This window comes from Lissotriton helveticus, chromosome 4_1 (genome assembly GCF_964261635.1).
Source record: "Lissotriton helveticus chromosome 4_1, aLisHel1.1, whole genome shotgun sequence".
NCBI lineage: Eukaryota > Metazoa > Chordata > Amphibia > Caudata > Salamandridae > Lissotriton > Lissotriton helveticus.
In genome coordinates, this window is record NC_136063.1 from 646,486,837 (window position 1) to 646,506,242 (window position 19,406).

The following is a 19,406-nucleotide window of genomic DNA, read 5'->3' on the forward strand; positions in this document are numbered from 1 at the left end:
CATTCCTTTCCGTTTAAGACACATGATTTCATCACTTTAGTAGTTTCACAAGCTACACATTGTCCACATGGGTAATGGCCCACCACTGGTGTCATGCCCCATTGTCTCTGTAGTGAATTGGTTATAGGTTCTTTATATGCTTTAACAAGATGATCTCTCAAATTTCTTGCCCTCTTGAAAGCAAAACGTGGAAGACTCAACTGCAGGATTGTTGCCTCTCTGAAATAGTCCTCCCTTTTGGTACAATTCCGTTCGATCCGAAGGAATTGTCCAAAAGGGAGGTTATTTCGTAGGTTTCGTGGGTGGGGGCTTGAGTATTTAAGAAGTGTATTTCTTGCAGTCGGTTTTGTGAATAAATTCACTGCCAATTTTCCTTCATCATTCCAAATGGTGAGGTCCAAGAAACTGATTGATTGATTATTGTACTCTAACGTAAACTGGAGATTGCAGTTCGGTTCATTGAGCCACTTATGGAATTCAAGTAATTGAGCAGTGGAGCCCTCCCATATCAGACAAACATCATCGATATAATGAAGATATTTCTTGATGTGTGTCTCAAAATGATTGTTATTAAAAACTACCCTATTCTCAAAGTCTGCCACATATAGATTGGCTATATCTGGGGCAGAAATTGCCCCATGGCCACACCCTTTCTTTGGGCGTAGAAGCCATCATTGAAAATAAAATAATTTTGTTCGAGTGCGATTTTAGCACATCTGATTATAAAATCTCCCGGTACCTGGCAGGGGCGTGTGCGTTTCTTTAGAACCTCTTCTAGGATTAAGAGAGCTTCAGTTTGAGGTATGTTCGTGTAAAGACTCTCTATGTCCATCGTTACAAGGATGTTATTTTCTGGATTGAATACTTCTCCCTTTATATTTCTAATAACACTAGCGCTGTCTTTGATGTATGATTTTGTAAGGGAAACAAACGGTTTGATGACAAAATCCACATACTCAGCTAGTGGTTATAAAAGTGATTCACACCCTGCCACAATGGGTCTTCCGGGGGGGGTGTTGTTCATCTTTGTGGATTTTTGGAAGCGTATAAAACGCAGGAATTATAAAATCTTTTTTTATTCAAATATTCAAATTCCTTCAGGCTTAACCATAGACCATCACGACCCTCTGTTGTTAGACTCAAGATTTCGCTTCTAATGCTCTCAGTGGGATCCCAAGTTAGTTTGACATAGTGAGAGGTATTCCCTAGTTGCCTCAGTGCTTCTATATCGTGATCTTTTTTATCCTGTACGATAATACTTCCCCCTTTGTCTGCGGGTTTTATAAGTATATCATCCCGTTTGGCTAGGTTAGAGAGGGTCTCATGTTGTTCTTTTGAGAAGTTGTATTTGACATATCTTTTTCTCTCTTTGAAAAGTTGATCCACTTCCACCAGTACAACATTCTCAAATGTAATCAAGTGTTTAGGCATGAGATTGTTGGCAGGGTAAAAAGTTGAGGGGCAACGTAGACCTGTGATGTTTTATGTGGTGGTTGAAATAGGTGATTTACTAAAGAAATGTTTAAGACGTAACGTCCTAAAGAATCTATAGAGTTCCATTTGGACAGTAAATTGATCATTCCTATTAGTAGGTACCAATGTTAATCCATAGCTTAAGAGTTCTAATTCTTTACTACTCAATTCATGGCTGGAAAGATTAAAGATAAGAACAACCTGCAAAGAGGGATTACTGGTATTTTGTACTTCCATCATGTCAAGCCTCATTGTGGTATCTAACATTTGTAGAAGTTGTTCCTCGTTTGGCGGAATACTGGGGTATATTGATTCCTGTACCACCCCCTGCGGGCGGTTCGTGTCCTCAGGGGGTGGTACAGGAATCAATATACCCCAGTATTCCGCCAAACGAGGAACAACTTCTACAAATGTTAGAGGTTCTAGAGAAACGCATATGCCCCTGCCAGGTACCGGGAGATTTTATAATCAGATGTGCTAAAATCGCACTCGAACAAAATTATTTTATTTTCAATGATGGCTTCTACGCCCAAAGAAAGGGTGTGGCCATTTGGAATGATGAAGGAAAATTGGCAGTGAATTTATTCACAAAACCGACTGCAAGAAATACACTTCTGAAATACTCAAGCCACCACCCACGAAACCCACGAGATAACCTCCCTTTTGGACAATTCCTTCGGATCGAACGGAATTGTACCAAAAGGGAGGATTATTTCAGAGAGGCAACAATCCTGCAGAGTAAACTGGTGTCTAGACAATACCCATATAGACTTGCGAAACGGGCACTTAAACGTGCATGGTACTATGATAGAACAGCACTATTGGAGGAAAAACAAGAAAAAGAGAATGATTGCAATAAAATAACATGTGTAACAACATTTGGCACTGAATCTAATCAGATTAAAAAGATTATAACTAGGAATTGGCATTTGATAGCAAAGGTAGAACCCCAATCGAGTCTTCCACGTTTTGCTTTCAAGAGGGCGAGAAATTTGAGAGATCATCTTGTTAAAGCATATAAAGAACCTATAACCAATTCACTACAGAGACAATGGGGCATGACATCAGTGGTGGGCCATTACCCATGTGGACAATGTGTAGCTTGTGAAACTACTACAGTGATGAAATCATGTGTCTTAAACAGAAAGGAATGGTTGTTTCAACATCATTCAAATTGCTTGACCCGCAATGTTATATATTGTATACAATGCCCCTGTGGATTGTTTTATATAGGAAAAACTACACAGTAAGTAAAGAAAAGGATTTTGCAAAATCAATCCCGCATTAGATGCAATGTTTTAACAGCACCTCTTGTTGACCATTATGTACAAAAATTGCATGGCCCTAAAGATATGAAATGGTTTGTGTTGGACGTGGTTAAGAGCTCTAGACGCAGAACCAATGTGGATCGTCTGCTCACATTAAAAGAAAACAGATGGATATGGGTAGGCAAGACAATGGAGAATGGACTGAATCTGTATGTAGAATGGCAAAGCCTAGCGACCCTATGAAACTTTGACATAGTATGTATACATCTTTATACTACTTTGAGGCTCTGAATTACGTATAAATGTGCCCCCAACATATGGCTGAGTATGTATAAATGGCTCCTCACATGGGTGGACACACTTTGACCAGACTATATGTATATGGCCGACAATGTGTAAATATAGGATCGGACTAGAGTAATTGACAGTTATTTCCCAGAAAAAAAGTTAATTTAACGCGGATGCGGATGGGAAGTTTCGAATTTTGATTTTGATAACATCAAGGACCGCTCGTAGTAGCGAGGGGAGTCATCAGGGTGACAATCTATAAATTGAAAATACTAGTCTAAGATGGCTGACACAATTAAGTGCTCTGAGATGAGGTCTACTGCGCATGTGCGTTCACGCGGCGTAACGGGAGGTGAGAGTTGAAAGGCTACACCCAGAGTACACACAAGTGCAGACGCCGTAATCGTCCGATACAGAGGTTGGATTTAAGAGCAAACTGCCGTGTTCTAAGTAAGTACTAGAGAGAACTTGTAGGCTAAACTTACGTGTTCTTCGTCTTAGAGGTCTTGGTCTTGAACGACCTGAGTTAACATAGAATGTTGGTGTGTGTTTGTACTTGGCAGTTAATAAAGGACACCTTTGAAAAATAGGAAAAAGAGAATCGAGCGCGAAGTGAGGACGTATGTGCCCAGACGAAGGTAAGCCTGTGGCTTCAGCTAGGGGCTACTTTTAGATAGATGACTGTGAACAGGGTACATCTTGTTGACCACTAGTAATGAGAGGTTGTTTCTTTGTAGGAATAAAACGATGTTGAAGCTGCACATCGAATAATGAAGTGAGTGAGGTAGACATATGTATAGTGATTTTGTGCACTTTGGATTAGTGGTGACAATTTAGTCTTCATTTAGTTTGCACGTTGTTGCACTGGGTGTCTTTTGTAACATTTGGTATTTTTGGGTATTGTGAGTGATGATAGGTTAATGTGAGCAGACGATCTAAGTGTAGGAATACATTGAAGGAGATGATGAAATTTAAGGAATAATGGTATTATATGTTTTATTAGATTATATATGCAACAACAAATTGTCCTGAAGATGGTCTTGGTGGATTAACTGGATGAGACCGAAACGTCGATGCTACTGCACCGTTTTGTTTCAAGATCCCAACATAAGGAATATGAACTTTTGTCCAACAGCTTGAATTGTATATGACAATTTTTATATATATAGGAGATATATATATACAAACGGTGTATGTTGACTACTGAAGAATTTGAAGACTTTAACAGTAGTAGTCTTTGTGTTGCCATAGAAGACTGCGGTCTCCAGCAGGATTGCTGATATGCTGTATTTATGAAAAATAAAAAATGAAATTGATTTGATATAAAAATTTGTGCCTTCATGTCCGGTCAATTTATGAGTTCACATGTGTGACAGATAATGATTAAGAAAGTTGTGATGAAATAATCCCTCAAGGTACCTTTTCTATGTGATTAATTATACCCAGTCCCTTGGGGAATATTGGGTTGCCCTTTTGTGAGTAGGCAATCTCTTTCATAGCATTCCCAAGATGTCATAGTACTCCACATCAGTGTTTCAGAGGTTACCGAAAATGTCAGACCTTCCGGTTGCGTAACTGCTGCATACCGGCAACCTCACAGAAATGAAAAAACGCGTCATATGATCGCGTCTGTCTGATGACCATCAGCGGGTCTGTATCACCTGTAATCAAATTTAAAAGGCAAAACAACCCCATGACCATCCATGACAAATAATATTGAAACCCACATTCCTCATTTGAAGGGTCTCTCACAACCCTTATCTCTGAGGTCGTCTCACCACTCCGCTACACACAGCGTTAACGAATATCAAGTCTCATTGTTATTCTTTAAATGCGTAATTATCATGGAAACGCATTCGTTTTTTAATTCACTTAGAGCTCCCCAAACTCACACAACTTCATGCTCACTTCCTGAGCTAACAACCATACTCTTACCGCGACCTCAGACCCGGTGTGTTTTCAATCATCCGGCCGCGTTCTCTGTAGCCGCTACCTTGATAAACAGGGTCTGATGCACCACGTAATGTGGCGCGTACGCAGAAGTCACGTGTCTACTGCACCCAAGCCATCCGAGATAGCCGCCATCATGGATTGGGAAGAGAGAATGAACTCTGTAACATTCCTCCAGTGACGAACAGGCTTGTAAATCAAGTCTTTTGATAAGAATACAAATCTTTTGATAGGAATACAGTCAATACAGGAAGATGTCATATCACGGTCGTTACTGGTGGGTCATCTCAACCATGTTTCATTGTTACAACTATAGTCAACTAGGATGGTACATACACCCAATTACTTTCAGACTTAAGGAATAAAGGGCAAAAAGTAATCAGACAAAAGCGGTGGCCCATGCTCAACACCAGTACTAGGAACAAGGATGCAGACGTCAAGAGAATTTTTGAAATTTTTTTTACTCCACAGTAATTGTAAAAATATAAAACTGTGAAAAGGTTAATTCAGGGAGTCGAGAGGTGATCTTTTATTAGCATTCTAGTGACTACTGACCTTATTCCACTCAATAAGATCGTTGAGCCCCAGTCTGTCAGTTTTTTCGGAATAAATCCATTTAGCCTCTTTTCTAGCCAGAATCTGCTCGATATTATGTGTGTCCCCAAGAATCCTCTCGAGCACAGTCCATCGCAGGTCTCTGGGGTCATGCTGCTTCTCAACAAAATGCTGAACCAACCTAGTTGTTAATCTTTTGGCTTTCAAAGTACTGAGATGCTCCTGTATCCGTACTTTGGCCTTCCTTGACATCAGACCTATATAGTGTAGGCCGCAGCTGCATGTGAGTCTATAGATAGACATTGGTGGTGTTACAGTTACTGAACTTAGTTAGGAACCACTCTCGTCCGCCATCCAAGGTCACACTTTTAGTAGCCTTTGTCAGAGCACAAACCGAACAACCCCCGCAAGGATAGTGCCCAGAAGGTAAAGTGGAGGCGGCAGGTAGATTTAAGGAGCGTGTATGTACTAACTTGTCCTTAAGGCTTGACGCTCGTTTAAAAGCAAAGCGAGGTGGAGACATTTTGCTTGTAGGAGTGCTCAGAATTGACCAATGTTTCCCAACTATTTGTCTGACTTTTGTTGCTAATGGATCAAAGGTAGTCACTACCGGCAGACATTCAGATTTAGTTTTTGCATTAGGTTGAAGCAAAGCATCACGCGGTGTATTCAATGCCCGTTTCCGTGCCTGTCTGATAGTTTTTCCGTGTTAGCCCCTTGTTTGAAGCTTATCCACAAGCTCATTCGATTGTTCAACAAACTTCTCCGTAGTAGAGCAGTTACGTCGGTAACGCAAAAACTGCCCCACAGGAAGGTTATCCCGGAGGGTTTTGGGATGGAACGATTGATAGTGCAAGAGAGAGTTCCTGTCACTTGGTTTCTGATGGACATTAGTGGCCAAAGCACTGTCTATAGCTATGATGTCAATATCAAGATAAACGGCCTTAGAATTGCTATAAGTCCATGTGAAATGTAAACTATCATCCAACAGATTGAGCCAGGAAAAGAATTCCTTTAGCCGTTCCTCTGGCCCTGTCCAGATGCAGAGAATCTCATCGATATATCGCCTCCAGAGATAAATATTCTCTCTGAAGGGACTATCAGGATGGTAAATGACATTCTCCTCAAACTGGCCTACATAAATGCAGTTCAGACTCGGAGCAAAAGTGGCCCCAATCGAAGTACCAGACACCTGCAAGTATAGCTGGTTCTGATACTCGAAGAAATTCCTGGTTAGTGCTAACTCAATACATTTCAAAACAAAAGACTGGGGGGTGTCATAAAACCAGTCCATACCACCAAGAGCACGTGTTGCTGCCACCAGCGTGGCATCTTGGGGTATGCTGGTATATAATGACTCGATGTCATTAGTCACTATATACTGGTTAATGGGATCAAACTCCAATGTTTTCAAAATATTCAAAACATCAGTTGTGTCTTGTATGAATGAGGGCTGGTTGATTACCGACTCTCTGAGAAAAAAATCTGAAAATTGAGATAGGGGCTCCAGTACTGACTGAATGCCCGAAACAATAGGGCGACCTGGGGGTGGGCGCTGGGGTTTGTGGATCTTTGGCAAGATGTAAAATGCCGGAGTTCTTGGTTTCGGATTGATCAAAAAATCTGCCTCCTTATGAGTGATCCACTTCTTCTCCAGTACCTCCCCCACCCAGGTCTTGATGGTCTGCTATAAGTCAGGTGTGGGGTCCCTCATTAGGGGGTGGTAAATTGTACGTGACCCCAACAACCTGCATCATTGTCACTGACATTGAGCACCACCACCGCACCGCCCTTATCAGCTGACTTAATTATGATGGATTTGTTATTCTGTAAAGATTTAACAGCCAGCCAGTCTGTTTTACTCATATTATTCTGGCGGGTCTGTCCAGAAAGCTGTTCAAGAGTTTCTATGTCACTCAACACTTTTTGCTCAAAGACCATCACTTCCGGGCCTACTGTGGCACTGGAAGGACAGAAGTTTGATGGTCTCCGTAAATCAGTGGAAAACATAGATGGAATTTCCTTTTCTTTGTCATTAAAAAATTTATGTATTTTAATTTTTCTCATCAGTTTGTACATCTCTTTCCGACAATTAAACGAATCATGGTGTGGGGTCGGAACAAAGCCCAGGCCTTTGTTTAGCACTCGAGACTCATCTGTAGTCAACGTATACGATGAAAGATTCACTACAATATCATTCGCACTAGGTCCATCCCAAACATAACACCGAAGTGGTGGTACTGTTTGTCATTGATGACCTTAGGAAGGATCTGGATATGGGCTAAACATTGGCAATAGTCCTGCTTGATTTGTCTGCAGCCTTCAACACTGTAGATCACAATATTTTGTTCCACTGGGCAGAGGCTGCTGGCATTCCTGAGCAGGCACATACATGGTTTGGTTAATTCCTGAATATTAGAACTCAGGCATGTACAATTATCCTCATTTAGAGCAGGAGCGGGAAACATTGACTGTGGGGTTCTTCAAAGATAGGCTGCTTCACCTCACTTAATTAACATTCACATCAAACCATTGATAAACAAACTGATACATAGAGGGTGTCGGATTTTTGATTATGCTAATGACTCACAGATCCTACTACGTCTTGAGGACTATGCTGCTTTTTCATCTTTATTCAAAGATATGATGGGGCATATTATCAAGACTGGACGATAAAATTATCGCCACTTTATCGGCAGGAAACTGCAGCTAAAGTGGCGATAATGGGCTTGATAATATGCCCTAGAGAATTCCCATAGAAGCCCAGGTTAGATGTCTAACCTGGGTTTCTATGGGATTTCACAAGGGCATATTATCAAGCCCATTATCGCCACTTTAGCGGCAGTTTCCTGCCGATAAAGCAGCAATAATGTTATCGCTCAGTCTTGATAATATGGCCCAATGTATTTTATTAGTGGTTGGGTGAAGAGCAATTTCTTAAACTGAAAAGGGAGAAAAACAAAATAGTAGATTTCAATTGTAGCTCAGAGTCTTGGACCAACCAATATTGTCACAGTCAAATGAGACTGCTTCCAACACCTTCGTCATCAGCGAATAGCCTTGGAATAGTAGTTGACCAGCAGCTGTCATTAAAATATAGAAAATTAACATGGGGTTTCAAAATGTGTTTTTACTCTACGGACCATGAAGAAACTTTGACAGTTTCTGTCAGCTGAAGCTATGAAGACTATTATGGCAGCTATCATTGGTGCTAGAATATACTATGCAGATAGTATCTATCTTGGTCTGCCAAATTGCAATATAGCAAGATTACAACTACTTCAAAATGCAGCAGATAAATGCATGTTTAATGTCCCTTGCAGATCACCTACTCTTCCACTTTTTAAACTGCTTCACTGGTTACCAGTGATGTAGTGCAATACATGTAAAATGTTCTGTCTGTTCTTTAAGGCCTTGCACGGTATGGCCCTGGACTTTTTGACCAGAACAGTAACAAGTTATCCTCCAAAAAAAGGCACTATGCTCCTCTGGAGCCAATCTTTTAGAGGTTCCGAGATTTCATAGACCACTGGTCAGAGGATGCAGGTTCTCATTACTCGCCATATCTGTCTGAAATTCCCTCCCTTTGCATATCCGTTCTCTCTCTGAGCTAAAAACCTTTGCACAAGCCTTGAAAATATTGCTCTTTAGGAAAGCATGTGAGTCACACCTCTAACGTTGGCTCTATGACCAAACATTTCTTTTTGCCTCTCAAGATTTGAGAGCGCCATGATACCCTCGGGTGAACTAGCACATTATAAATACCTATTAATATAACATTTATACAACAACTCCATGTTATAAATAGCACAAACTATAACACAATACATTATACAGGACAATGCACAAGAGTGCATCTAACACAACAGACATATGCCACATGAGTTCCAATGTACAAACCTTTTTCGGGGGTGCAAACCAAGTGATTCACAAAATGGCAGTACATTATAGCAGCAGAAAGTCTTTCATATATGTACTAAACACGTTTTGTGAATTGAAAACTCTTTTTGAGTGCTTGCAGTACACCATACCTGTAATTGTAGCTAAATACAGGGCGGCACAAACAGTGACTTGCCCAATTAGGATTCATTAGATAGGTTGCTCTGCAACCACCTTACGACTGTAGATTTTGTAATACAATCTATTACTCATATTACAAAATCAGTGACAGGTGCAAAAAGTTGATTTGAAATTTCTGACCATTATTTCAGACCTGTCTGTTAGTGCATTGGGTGCCATGGTTGATACCTCCTTGCTGGCAACATCAATGACCATTGAACGAAAAAAATACAACATCAAATAGACCATGGTAAAAAAAAAGGGGGCAATAGAAGACTGTCAACCTCTCAAAACAGGTATAGCACCTATCTCCCCTAACTGTAATTGTGCAATGCAACCTATGTATTAATAGTTCACATCACAAAATCAACAGTCGCAGGTGGTCACAAAACAATCTGCAGAATAAATACTAATTCTGCAGGTCACTATTTGCAAACACCTATTATAATTGTATATGTGTATCCGCTCTGTGGCACACTAAGGTTTTAATATAAAAAAGTATACGGATCGAGTTTCTCTTGTCCATTGTGGAGGGTTGTGGTGTTTGAATGAGAGTTTGTGGTAGAGAAGTAATGTTGGCTTTAATATGAAAAGTCAAATGGTCAGCTAAAGGAAAAATGTATCTTCTTAGTACAATATACTTCAACAAACATACACAAGTAAGTGACTGTGGACACTATATCACGTAGGCTCTACTTCCTCTCCCCCTCCCATGGTACTCTCCCTCGGGTCCCCATTTCTAAGAGTAATCAGAAGTAGTCAGGCTCAGGTACAGTTTTGTTACCCACAGTTCGCAAATGCACCCAGTCTTTATTTTACCTTTTCATGGGATAGTTGAGTTCACACAGGTCTTTTTTGCTGCTGCCACCTACCCAAAGCAGCTCTCCCACATACTTGAAAGGCCCTTAGAGAACTGGCAAGTCCTCATCTAAGTTCATCGAAGCCAGGCACAAGTTGTGCTAAGCCGTGTATTCTCCCAGCCACTTCTTCAAAGGTTGAAGTGCCGGATAAGATCAAGGATACAGCTCTGGCGGTCTTGATGGTGGTGTCTTCAATAGCAGATACTGTCTGTTGGTTAGGCTATTTGCAGTCCTGAGGGGTTGTGGTCCTGGCCAACCAAATGTAGATGTAATCCAGGGGAGTCCTAAGCAATTTGCAATTGCATTGCTCATATGATATCGGCAGATACAACCCTACTTAAGCTCTCAGCAACTGCCAAATACAACCGTGCCCAGGCTACTTAGTCTGCAGACATAGCCCTAACTGGACCTACTGCAGTCATGCAATTGCAGTCTAACTAGGCCTTCAGCAACCATGCAAAACAATTTCTTGGCTCCTGCCAGATCAGTCTCCTTCCAAACGTATTTTGTGCATTCGGCTTCTTCCTGGGGGCTCCATTTGAACCAGGGACATCCTGCCCCACATTCTTTCCTGGACAGTCTCTCCTCCACAAGGGTTAAAGCCGGGATCTGGCCTCTCAGCCATGCAGACAGGTTTCTAGGTGCTTCAAGGCAGGTGCACAGCTCCTTCAGCAGAATACGTGAGGTGATATTCCATCATATCTGGAAGACTGGCTGTCATGCCAGTTCTGGTTGCACTTAAGAAATGATGGTGTACCTGGCGCACTCAGATTCAATTTACTCTGGTCTTTCGATAAGTGTGCAATGTTGTGTTGATGCCTACTGAGCATAAACTATAAACACATTAGAGGCCCAGCCCCGCTGGGGCGACTGGGACAACAACATGCATCAACATATAAATGATTCTTAGCAATAAAAAACGTTCAATCAAATTTACTCTGGCTTCAGAATTATCGGAACATTGCTTTTAGGTAAGAGCAAGAGGTTTTTAATTGTTCTCGTGTGTTTTTGTGGTTGTGTTTTTCGGACTTTTGACGAGGGTTCATATAATTTCACAGTGCCAGAATACAGAGGAAGACAGCGTACGTCCCATCTTGGTCAGAATTTATCATAAGAAACTAAGGTACATAGGTGTTGTGGTACATGAGTTTAAATTCAGTCAGAAATTGCTGTTAGATTCTTGTTAAGTTTGTGTCTTTTTTACAGTGGTTTCTTGTAGGAATACATTGAGGACTTCAAGTAAGTTGGATTGAGGTGGCATGTTACACACGGTGTTGGTGATTGGGTATGACCAATTGATTTACACAGAATAGTGCTGGTTGCTTTTTTTAAGTCTTTTATTTTTTCATACGAATTGGTCTCATGATACATTTTCTTTTGCAGTTATACCCCTGACGAAGAGACATCGGTCTCGAAATGCATTGGGTGTGAAGTTAATAATGTATATTGTGTTATTGGTTGTAACATATGAATTTGTACAAATGTAATTGAGAAGTTTTTGGATGTAATAAGTCCTTTAAGAATCTTGTGGAAACATAAAAATGTATTTCAATGAACAAAAAAGAAAAAATTGATTGAACGTTTTTTATTGCTAAGAATCATTTATATGTTGATGCATGTTGTTGTCCCAGTCGCCCCAGCGGGGCTGGGCCTCTAATGTGTTTATAGTTTATGCTCAGTAGGCATCAACACAACATTGCACACTTATCGAAAGACCAGAGTAAATTGAATCTGAGTGCACCAGGTACACCATAATTTCTTAAATTCTTCTACTGACCCGTACCAGGGCAGCACCACCCACTTAAAAAATGTCATTTGATAGTATTTCAAGTATCACCGAAAATAGAGCAACAATCAAAGTTTATACTTCTGAAGAAGCTGATCAAATTTACAATTTGATAAAGGAGACCAAATCATTTGACGCACAAAGCTGTACAATTACACAACAACTACGGCAATTAGAATATCTAACTAGAAGAGAGTTAAACCAGAGACTACATGCCTCAACTCTGATCCAGTATCATCGAGTGAAAAGAATACCAAGAGGATTACGACTATCCATTAAACCTATGTTATACAGATTGCAAAACAACCAACAATTCATGGACAAATGGTACAGCATCTTAAATAAATGCTCTTTGGATCTGATTTTATTATTAGTGGAAGAACTTTCAAGAGCCATTCGTGAATTGGAGGAAGAAATATTTAATTTGAAAAACGAATTGACAAAAAGGATGGAAACAGAACCATGGGATAAATTAGTTGAGGAACTGAACATTAAATTGGACACATATGGCAAAGAATTACAGGAGACCAAATTACGAAAATTTAAGAGAGACACAATAGACTATAAATTGAATGAGGCATATACTTGGGCAGAAGTATATGCCCAACGCAGATTCACGAAACGCACCACCCAAATGTCATCTTAGGAAAGTGTCGTCTCTGACAGAGATATAGACACTGCCAGAAAACCGACAGGTCGCCTTACAACAACATTGGACCAAACCAAAGCATCAACCTCGAGATCATCTGAATCAACACCTAATGTGTCTTTTTTAGAGGGGGCAACCCTGACAGGGCGTCCACCAGAGGAAACAGTAACAAATCAGACAAACAAATCTTTAAACAAAAAACAAGGAGAAGCCAAAGAAAAAGAAAAGGAGAAAGAGAAAGAGAAATCCAAAACAGGACTACGAAGTCAAACACAGAAATAAATTTAGTTATGAATATATCACAACTCAAGTTGACAAAATTCCAAAGCCAAGTTTTGAACAAAGGAACATCGTTTGTGAGTACATACAATTCCTCTGAATTAGAGACTGATATCGCCATGTTCAGATTCATGAGAACTTTGAGATTAAAAACTTTTTTTGTGAACATTTGTCCACAAGAATCAACGAAAGAAACTCCAATTTTCAAAGTCAAGAGTACCTTTATGGCTCCAAATTCTCATAAATCCCTTGATACTTTTGAAACCCTTGTAAAACAAGATTTGAAAAAAATAAACTATAAGAGAAAACAAAAAAATCTGAGTCGAGCAGAATATAGTGCATTGAATCAATTAGCAAACAGAACGGATATCCAAATTCAAAAAGCCGACAAGGGAAGAGGTTTGGTCATAATGGATAAAGATTTCTATAATAAAAAAGCATTAGAACATGTAACAGACACAACAACATATGGAAAATTGGATAAGGATCCAACTCTTGAAATTATTATAAATTTGAAAAAAATTCTGGATAAAGCGGAAGAACTCGGTTGGATCAACATCACAACAAAGAAATACTTGACAAATATACATCCCAAACGACCCAGGATTTACTTCTTACCAAAAATGCATAAACACGGAACAGATCCTCCGTTTAGACCCATAGTGGCAGGATGTGGTTCTTTATTTGAGAACTTAGGAAAATTTATTGATTACTATTTGCAGCCTTTTGTCCAACAATGGGAAACATACATTGAGGACACATCTGATTTTTTAAGATGTCTACAAAATATCAAGAACAAAATCACAGACGATTGTATCCTGTGTACCATTGACGTAGTGTCTTTATACACTTCAATACCACATGCAAGCGGAATTGAGGCAGTAGAGTGGGCCTTATTGAACCAAGAAGACTTAGATGCACCAAAAAGCTTCATCTTAGAAATTTTGGAATTTTGTTTGCAAAACAGCTATTTCACGTGGGATGACAAATTTTACATTCAGTTAAGTGGAACCAGTATGGGTTTTCCGTGAGCGCCGGCATACGCAAATACCTTTATGGCAAGGTTTGAACATTAGTACATTCTACAAGATGAATTATGGAAACAAGGATTAATATGCTTTCGTCGATACATCGACGATATTTTCATAATATGGAAGGGTACAGAGGATAATCTAAAAAACAACATTCAAACGCTCAATCTAGTAGGTCCCAGGATCCAATTTACTTTTCAGATTGATAAACACAAAGTTTCATTCTTAGATGTGCAGATTGAATTAAAAGACGGAATTTTGCACACAAGTGTACACAGAAAAGTGACGGATAAAACCAATGCATTACTTTATAGCAGTTTTCACCCACCGACATTGGTGAATAATTTGCCATTTTCATAATTTTTACGAATTTGCAGAATCTCTTCAGATGACCAAAATTGTGAAGAGGCTTGTTCTTATCAAAAAAATAATTATCTGATGAGAGGTTATCCTGAGGACTTAATTGAAAAACAAATGCAGAAGGCACGGGAAATTCCCAGACAGAAACTATTGGAAAAAAGACCAAAATCTACTACTGATAGAACTGTGTTTGTTTCAAAATACTCCACTGCATCGTGGGACATTAAAAGAAGTATACTCAAACACTGGGAAATATTAAAAACAGAAGAAGATTTTCACAAACTATTCGACAATAAACCTCTGTTTGCTTATACTAGGTCAAGCAACTTGAAAGAACTTTTGACAAAAACGAAAAAAGAGAAACCAGAAAAAACAGGCACCTTCAAATGTTCAAATGTTGGAATTGCATTCACTGCAGTAATGCGATCTTGGGCGATACCCTTCTACACCCACAATCAGGAGAAAAGATCATTTTACAGAATCAAAGCACTTGTGATTCCGAAAACATCATATATACCATCAAATACCCTTGCGGGTTACTATACGTCGGGAAAACCGAAGGAAAAATGAAAACCAGACTCTCGGAACATAAGAGCCGTATACGAACAGGCAATTTAACATCTCCACTGGCAACCCACTAGAAAGAGAAAAGGCACACGATAGCACAGCTGAAATTCCAAATTATTGAACAGGTGGATAAGCAACCCGGATCTGATTACTCCAATAGGCTTCTCCAACGAGAAGTATATTGGATAAAACGTTTGAGAACCCTTAACCCAACGGGACTCAATGACAAATTGGAGATGTCGTGTTTTCTCTGATGTGTTCATTTCACCCCTTAACAATACAAACATTCACACCTTAACATGACACTGTGATAGTAGTGAATACTAGATTTTGAATTTAGTACAGTGAAAACACTATAGTATGTATCCTGTAATGTATGACATTTGCATGACTCCAGTATTAGGTATCTGTATGCATAACTTAAACCAGAGATAGAATTAGCCCTCTGTCTATTTTCATGAATGAGCACTTAATGTTGCACCTAATTCTTTATTTTATGTTTTCTTTTTCTCTTCCTTTCCTTCACTTTGTTTAGGTTGATTAAAAGAGAGCATCTTGGTAATTGCAATAAGAGTTGGAGAGTCTCATTGATTTTTGATGTTGTACGAGTACGATCGTCTCGCTACCGCGTAATTAGAAATAATAGTTGGTTTTTGTTTACATAGGATTCATACCTAGTTAATTTTGCCATGGCCTTAATACTAAAATATATAGTATATATATTTTCCATCGCATTCGATCCATACGGAGCTCCGTATTTACTTTGGTCCGTTTTTGATTTTTATGATCGTCCCACCGCGATCACGTGACGCGGAAGGACTACTTCTTGGCCTGAAGCAGGGAGAGCGTAATGGCGGTTGTTTATAGCGCTGAGAACGGGTGGAGACGCAAGCAGCATTCTGACTGATCGGTAAGATCAGTTACCCAGTAGCTTTATTGGAGATTTCTCTGATCGTTTAACATACAGAACGTTAATAGTCTGCCCTCCGATTTTCATTTATAGATCACTCTGGCTCCAGAATTATCGGAACATTGCTTTTAGGTAAGAGCAAGTGGTCATATGAATTGGTCTCATGATACATTTTCTTTTGCAGTTATACCCCTGACGAAGACACATCGGTCTCGAAATGCATTGGGTGTGAAGTTAATAATGTATATTGTGTTATTGGTTGTAACATATGAATTTGTACAAATGTAATTGAGAAGTTTTTGGATGTAATAAGTCCTTTAAGAATCTTGTGGAAGCATAAAAGTTTATTTCAATGAGCAAAAAAGAAAAAATTGATTGAACGTTTTTTATTGCTAAGAATCATTTATATGTTGATGCATGTTGTTGTCCCAGTCGCCCCAGCGGGGCTGGGCCTCTAATGAGTTCTGGTTGCACGGCAGTTCTTTCAGTACTCTACAGAGTGTTCACTTCTTTGTGCATAAGAAACTTGGAACTGGAACCAACCTCTAGAGCACCCCCACCAGCAGCTGAGACACCAAAGAGATATTGAATTTTCTATCTGATCCCATATCTTTTTGATGCCTTGCACATAACCACTAGAGCACTCTTACAACAGAGGCTCCAAAGAGACCTGGGGTTTATGCACATGTCTGTCATCAGTTCAACTGAAGACTCAATCAGAGAAAGAAAAAAGGGCAGTCTTTACAGGGAAACTTCGTCACCTTTCACCACAGAGTGTGTAGTTCCACCTTTTATTCCTAAAATCGCCCAAAGTGCTCAGAATGACCAATCAGCATCTCCTTACTAGTCAAAATACTCATTTAATCTCTAATGACAGCCTTGTCTCCATTCCTCACTTTAATATCTAGGTCTCCTCCCTCCAGCTACAGGAATGCAATCAATACACTACCATTGTCTAGGAGCACAGTCCTCACCCTATAACTTGTTTTTGGCCAGACCAGATGGGCTCCATTACTCTTACTCATTCACTCGCATGTGTTACACTTATAAACATGTTTAGCAAGCCCTCGGGATATAAGAGCAAGCCTCTAAGCATGCATATACTTCACACAGGTGAGGCAGCAGGCCTCAACACTGGTAACTTAGATTAAAAAGGTCTGTCCATACTATTAATTCTCTTGAATGAATGAATACGCATTTCTATTGCGCCTGGCTATCCTAGAGCATCCCAACGCATTTAGGGCAAGGAGAACATACCACTACTCAAGGAAAGAGAAAGGTCTTTAGCAGTTTCCTAAAAAGGAGATGGTTAGGTTCCAGACGGATGGGGTTGGGGAGCCGATTCCACAAGTTTGCAGCTTGCAAGGCGAAACGTCAGCCAACCGTGCATGCCCGACGAATCCTGGGAACCGTCAAAAGATTTTTCTTATTGGATCTAAGTGTCGTAGGAGCCTGATAGGGTTGCAGCATAGGCATGATCACCGGGGGGGCATTATCGGTGATCGAGTTATGCACAGTGCACATGGCCTTAAACCAGATTCTTTGTTGCACTGGAAGCCAGTGCAGCTGACACAAGGCACACCTAGCAGAGGTCCGCCTCTGAACATTCATCAGAAGTCGGGCAGCACAGTTCTGGACCACTTGTAAAACAATAATAGTCCCCTGACGGGCACCCAGGTAGACCGCATTGGCGTAATCAAGCCTTGACAGAATGAGGGCCTGCACCAGCAGCCGCCTAGCGTCAAAAGGAAGGAGTGGCAGAATCTTCCTCATCAGTCTGATTAGGCCATAGAAAGTAGCGGCCACTTTGCGTGATTGCACGGAGAGACTGAGATTGGAGTCTATCCAAACACCTAGACTCTAGATTTGTTTCTTGGGCAAAGGGGGTGGGCCGAATCAACTGGGCCACCACGGATCTAAGTTCGGGGGGGCTGTATGTCCAAGTAACATGATTTCCGTTTTGGATCCATTTAATTTAAGGAAGGAAAGATCCATCCACTCAGCTACTTCGGTCAGACACGAGGTAAGATTCTCATCACTCGTGTCACTTTTGTTGAGCGACACCACCAGCTGGGTATCGTCAGCATACGTGACCAGCTGGACCCCCAAGGAAGCACAATGTCTGCCAGGGGTCACATATAGATGTTGAACATTGTGGGGCTTAAAGAAGATCCCTGGGGGACAACATACTGTAAGGGGGTCTGTTGTGAAAGAGCCTCCTCTTCAGACCATGAACGCTCTATCAGTGAGAAAAGACTGCAGCCACTTGAGAGCAGTCCCCGCCACTCCCACATCCCTCAGTCTTTGGATCAAAATGCGGTGATTTACCATATCGAAGGCTGCGCTGAGATCTAATAGAATAATCGCAGCGCTGCCTCCGGTATCCACAATTTTCCTCGCCTCTTCCATCACAGCAATGAGGGCCGTCTCCGGCAGTATTCTTCCACCACTGCCTTCTGCCCAGAACATGGACAGTCGTTGACTGTCAGTACTGAGGCCATGCTTGGTGCACCCCTTCAGGTCACAGAAGAGGTTCACTAATGCTCATTGTCAGGGAAAGCCCTAGGACTCCGCATGCTTAGTTTAGCGTGACGCCAGGGTCAAAATAAAGAGCCAGGCTACCAGGTATACATGCAGTTGGGCACTCAGCGAGGAGAAACATACCAGTATTTCATGACAGGGCACTATCTTCCCAATGTGTGCCCCCTTATTGTAATTTTAGCAGTCACAAATCCTGTTATTTTATGAATCACATAGTTTGTGACTTCAAAATGACTTGGTACATCCGCCCCTCTGACTTTTATGATATTAGGACTTGAATCTTGTGGGACAACTGCCTGCTTTAGGAGCATGATTCAGGGAGATGGTTGCTGACAGGATTCAGAGATCCTGGAACCAGTTAGAGGTGATAACCACATGTGAGAACTAATCCTGAAGGCGTTTGCCACAATAAAGGCTTTACTCTTTTAAATCTTTGAACCAGCACCAACTCCTGCACTGGGCTGTGGACCAAAATGATCACTGTTCCCTTTCCAAAGAGCAGAATTGTTACAACTAAAACAAGCATTTACAATGCAATGGTCTCGGCATCATTAAAGGTAGAGCTATTGGCATTGCTCATGACATTTCTTTTTTTTCTTTAAATCATAAATAAATGGCATTGTCATTTACATTGCCAATACACACCACTCTGCACTCAACAGCACACACCACGCTGCACTCAACAGCACACACCACTCTGCACTCAACAGTACACACCACTCTGCACTCAACAGCACACACCGCTCTGCACTCAACAGCACACACCGCTCTGCACCTGCACTCACTGCTCTGCACACTCACTCTGCATTCTGCACACTCACTCTGCATCT